At 37.4% G+C, this 5,808-nt stretch overlaps 1 protein-coding gene across 1 annotated transcript in view; it reads right to left on the bottom strand.

The window, feature by feature from the left end:
- Positions 1 to 5,808, bottom strand: part of LOC106456962 (activating signal cointegrator 1 complex subunit 3-like) — a 266,949-nt gene that overhangs the window by 129,887 nt on the left and 131,254 nt on the right. The gene's annotated exons all lie outside the window — the stretch shown is intronic.

Raw genomic sequence — 5,808 nt, 5'->3', positions numbered from 1 at the left:
AAAAAAATTACAATATTTACTACAGCTATCAGTCAATAATGTAAAATAAAAGAGTCCTGAAATAACCTATGAAGACAAAACTAAATAATCATGATGGGCTTGTGCTGGATATTATCCCTTAACCCCTTTCACAGTGTGATCATGTAAAATATAGGAGCCAATCTGGGGAAGGAAATATGTGCAACAATACATATGATAACTTTGAGCTCTCCTTATGTATCCTCACAAAAACTGGTAAGAATTTGTTAAAGATTATAAGTATCTAGTACACAAAGAATGACATTATTTTAAATAAATCTTTATACTAAAAATATGTTATTTACCTATTGTAGTTATTTGGACTCAAACTCTAAATAGTTCGAGTGCAAAGTGATTTACATTTTAAGTATAAAAATACTTTTATTCATCTTTCAGTTTTTGGGTTTTATTTGCATAACCTCTAGAACCTCCTAAGTGAATATCAAAAGTTTTTTAAAGGAAAATGTTTATATCTTATTTTTCATTTTCTCTACCATACCACTTACTGTAGACATTATCATCAACATACAGTGCAATGAAATGTTTAAAATTAAGAAAGAGAAAAATGGTCATACATTTTCATTTTCTCATAAATTATCTTAAAAGATCTTCTTTTGGTTACATTTGTAATTTCAGATTTTTTTCTTTTCATATATCATTAATTTTTAATGTTTTAGGTTCCTTTTCTGTCCTTTACCATTTACTACTCATCTTGACACAAGTCAACAGTGCTCTAGGGGCATATCACATCTTTGGCAAAGATGCAAAAGCCTTCAACAAAATTTTCTTGCAATTGTGTAATATTGAGAACTGAGACAGAGTTTGAGATATATTTTAAAATGTTTAAACCTTTCAATTATGCATTTTAAAACATAAATACAATTTAATTGTCTCTCTGACTTTAAAATAATTAGTTAATAAACAACCATAAGCAGCCAACAATACTACAGGTAGATACATCTACCCAATTATGACAACTGTGTACAAATTTGAAAATAAGGTTCACCTGTGGATATGAATAACAAAACAGTGAAATAGCAGACTATTCTATTTTTTTCTCTCCTTTATAAATTTCATTCGGGATATAATTTTACTGAGAATCTATAACAAAAACATTCAAATAGTATTTCTCATCAAAACATAAATACTTTGAATTAAATACATATATTTTAAAAATGTACAAACACACAATACACTCCATATATAAATTAGGTATACTAAAAATGCTCAAAAATAAATAAAAGTTAAATGTCCCAAAAAAAGCCCTCTATATGCTAGGTATACTAAAAATTCTCAAAAATAAATAAAAGTGAAATGTCCATAAAAAGCCCACTATATGCCAGCAAACATATTAATGAATGTTTTTAAAAAAAATTCTAACTTCTAAAAGAACCATATTTTCATGTTTTCCCTTTTGAGCACATAATGTAAAACATAAAAGACAATTTTTCGAAAAATATTGTTACGACAGTGGAGGTCTCGCAACGCTGGGAGCATGCGCTGGAGTTCTAGAGTGTATTATGGGATATGGTAGGGAAGATGAGCATCCATACCAAGGATCCACATTATCATGTGTGCACATCCAACACAACCATCACCATATTTGCTAGGAACTGACATCTGGGGAATAGTAGGAAGGTGTAAAACAAAGAGGGGGTGGATCTCCAGTCCATCACCAGGTGGCATTGGGAATTTATCATCCAATCCACAGTAGAGGATACCTGGTCACACACATAAGGACTTATGTGGGTGGTCCACCTCCAACCATCACCATATCCATCTGTCAGGGTTTTACATATATATGAGTAGGCTGAGGATTCTTCTACAGTAGGTATCTGTGACTTGTTGGAAATAAATTTGAACAATAAACGGACAGCAAACAATCCACTTGTTTGAAAATAATATATTCAAAACAAGTCAAACTATGTACACAAATTCTTTACACTATGGATATCACAGCTGTAACTCAAACTCTAAATAATTCTCTTTTTCTTGTCCAAGTCCACTTAAGCTGATTAAATTACTTTAGAATCCAATTGACTAGACAAACTATTTTTCTCTACTTTTATCACAATAGTATCAGTGAATAATTCACTTATGCTGCCCTGTGGGTTACCACATTTGTATCTTGAACTTTAAATAATTGTTTCCTTTTCATCAAAGTCCATACAGATGGGTTCAATTACTTTAGAACATCCTTTCACAAAAAATTATTCTCCTTCTCTCTATTAAACTGTGAAACTCACCAATTAAAGCTAATCACTCACATGTCGGTAACTTCACGTTTTCTTTCACTAATTATTTTTCAATGAAGTAAACTTGACTTCATTTAACTTTGCTCCTTAGTTCTTAAGTTGCGTTCACTTGGTTGCCTACATTTATACATTGATCACTGAGACCTCAAACTTTCTGTAAAGTATGCAAATGGCACTGATTTAACAATATTCAGTTAAGGTAATGAGAATCGTGTAATGTGACATCACAATATTAGTAAAGCCTAGACAACAATGTACAACTCATACAGTTATGCAAGCAAACTTGTCATAACTATCACTTTTAAAATAATTACTTTTAACCCTCTTGTTATGAAAAGTAAATTGAATATTAAATCACCAACTAAACGAAATAATAACACTTACACTAAACAGTCTTGTATATCCAACACTGCCAGGCACTGACATCTAGGGAATAGTAGGAAAGAGGGTGCCACAGTTAGAGGGGCTAATTGCATGTTGGTAAAATGCATCATTTAACAACTGATGGCATCTGGAATTGTAAATCAGGTCTGCAGTAGGATGAGTGTTAACACCCTCTATACCAGGAAAACACCACTGCCCTACTCTCAACTGAGAGGGATTGAGCATGTTCAGGAGGAAGCTTCCATGGTCCACCACCCCAATAGCCAGGAACTGATAAGTGACAGGGACTCCACTAGAAGAAGGAGAAAGCAGAGAATTGGAGAGTCTACATGAATGCTGCACCAGATATAGTGCAATGATTGACTGTGATACCTTATTTGGAAAAGCAGGCCCATCCTGTGACATACAAGGCATAGATCATCTGGGTTTGACAGTAATCCCCATCTGCTTTATGGGGATGATTTTGGGATGAACATCTTTATGAAGGAAAATACTGCAAGGCATACCTACAAGCAGTCGTGAAGACCACACCCATCTTCATGGTGGACATATATGACACACAGGTCATACAGTGCAGATTTAAGAATAAGTATATCTGGTCAGGCAATGCTCACCACTGAGCAGGATCCAACTATGTGACAAAAGCCTCTGCAAAGAAAATCAAGAAATAAAATGAGCCCTTACCCACTCAAAAACACATTGTAGAGTACAAAATGGTGATGGGAGGAAGACAAAACCTACTAAAAAAAAAGATACAGCTAGGTGGTGAAGATAAAGAGCAGTAAAGGTATGGGTAGTGGTCCACATACCAGTGCTAATGATGTCATCTAACAGATGTCAGAAATGAGCAGCCAGGGACATGGTAAGGTCATGAAGATAATGAGAACATACATGGAAAAGATGACACTCATAAGGAGAAATGAAAGAATAAGCCCAGTTAATCAACCCCATAAGGGTACTGGGAGAAAGGTCTTGGAACTGAAAAGAAGTCCAAGGAATAAAGAATAGGGAGTAGGAACCACACAAAGAAACAGTGCATGCCATGTAACAATGGAGAGCTCTGACGAGACAGAAAAGGTGATTAGGATAAGAATGATTATAAAGGTGTGATAGTGAAGGAAGGGAGATAGGTGTGAAGGTGGAATTACCCTACTGAGAAGCTGAAGTATTGGGCAGAAAAGAATAATCAGGTAAAAGAACCACAGAAGAACTGTGAAACAAGGTGCAAACACATCCAAACGATGATGTCTGCACACCAATTTCAGTAGGAAAAGGGTCTTCAAGAAGAGGTGATATAAAAAACATGTCGACTATGGTTCAAAAGGAAGAAGGGTAAGGGCATGAAAGACAACATTGAGGTTCCAATCCAAAAGAGAGGCAGGGTAAGAAGGGCAGATGATGCAGAGAGAATGGAATAAATGGGACAGAATTGGTGAAGACATGGGCATAATGCATAAATCAAAATGTGGCTAACAAAGCCTACGACAGAGGAGACTGAAAGGCCTCTGTCAAAGAGCCAGGTTAGAAAGGAAGTGATGTGGTGAAGGGTTAGGTGGGACAGAGGAGAACCACAATGTATGGCCCAGCAATGGTATGTGTACCTCTGTCTTTGGTACACTGCCATGGCAGAAGAACATATGGAATGGCAAATCAAAGTTCAACCCACTGAGCCAGCTCTAAAACACGTAACTGAGCACAGAGCCCCAAAACATCCGTGGGTCCAGTGACCACTCCATACGGAGAATCCTATTGGGATGTCAAATGATCTGCAACAAGATACAGGAAACCCAGAATATGACAAGCCAACAAAAAATTTTGATGGCTGTTGGCTCAATACAAGAGGTCCAATGTCCAAAAACAGGTCTCTTGCCTGGAGATGTACAAGACTACTGTCATGTTATTGGAATGCGGCATCACTGACTGGCCCTAAAGTTCCAGAAAAAAATTAACCAAAGCCCGATGAATGGAGAAGAGCTCCAGATATTTATATGGAAAGAGGTCTCTTGATAGTGTCCACTGCCTCAAGCATTCAGATAAGTGCCCCAACTGAAAAGAAAAACATCTGTACAAAGGTTATATTCTAGTCGAGGAGTAAGGAGAATGCCAATAGTGATGTTGTCTCAATCCAACCACCAGGTGAAAATGGTCTGTAGAGAAGAGAAGAGGGGCATCCAAGAGATCCCAAATGAGTCTCCACCAATCCATCAAAGCTCAATGAAAGTGGCCCAAGTTGCATGACCAAGAGAGACAAGGACTTCCAGAAAAGCCCATGTTGCACAAAAGAGTTAGAACTTCTACAGTAGTAGGAAAAAGAGGAGAGGATAGGTTGAGAAGGGAGAAAGTCATGCCTAACTGATGAGGTAATTGAACAATACCCACGATAAATGATGTATTGCGTGGGGGTGAGGAAAGACTTCACTTCCCCCACCAACAAATCTGAGAAGCTGCAAGGGAGCTAGATGTAGCCAATCATCCTTGTAACAGTGAAAATTAAGGTCCTGGGAAGAACGAAGATGGCCAAAACCACAGACCACCCAACATAAAACATAGGGAGCCAAGGTAGACTCAACCAAAAAACACAATCCCAATGTAGAAAATGAAAGTAAAGTCAGGATGCAAGGGAGATGAGAAAGTAAAGGGAGACAATTGAACCATCTACTGTCATCTCCCATAGACCACAAGTGAAATTTCATCATTTATAAGATAATCTGCAAAATTCAAGGTCCTTGGTGAAGGACCACCAGACATCAGCAAAGTAGAGGGCCTAGGCTTCCACAGGACCTGAACCTACAATGTAGTCTTAAAGACTGTCAGTTGTCCCCAGAAGGGTACCACAAGTACTGAAACTGAACTACAGGAATAAGAGGCTAGAACCCAAAAGAACAGGAAAGAGGAGGGCAAGATACAGGAACAGATTCAGGATGGAATTGGGACAAATGAAAGGCCGATGAGAAAAGGAAGGTATACAACCATGCCAACTCAACTCAGGTTAACAAAGAGATGGGATTGAACCCAAAAACCTCCTGGAACAGAAAAGGAGCCATGCACAAAGCACACAATGAGGAGGGAAGCAAACATATCCATGACAAAAGAGTGGCCCAAAAACAGAGAAGCAACATTAGCATGAAAAGGGCGATGATGACAAAACCTT

This window comes from Limulus polyphemus, unplaced genomic scaffold (assembly GCF_000517525.1).
Source record: "Limulus polyphemus unplaced genomic scaffold, Limulus_polyphemus-2.1.2 Scaffold275, whole genome shotgun sequence".
Lineage (NCBI taxonomy): Eukaryota > Metazoa > Arthropoda > Merostomata > Xiphosura > Limulidae > Limulus > Limulus polyphemus.
This window is presented reverse-complemented; position numbering and strand designations above follow the sequence as displayed.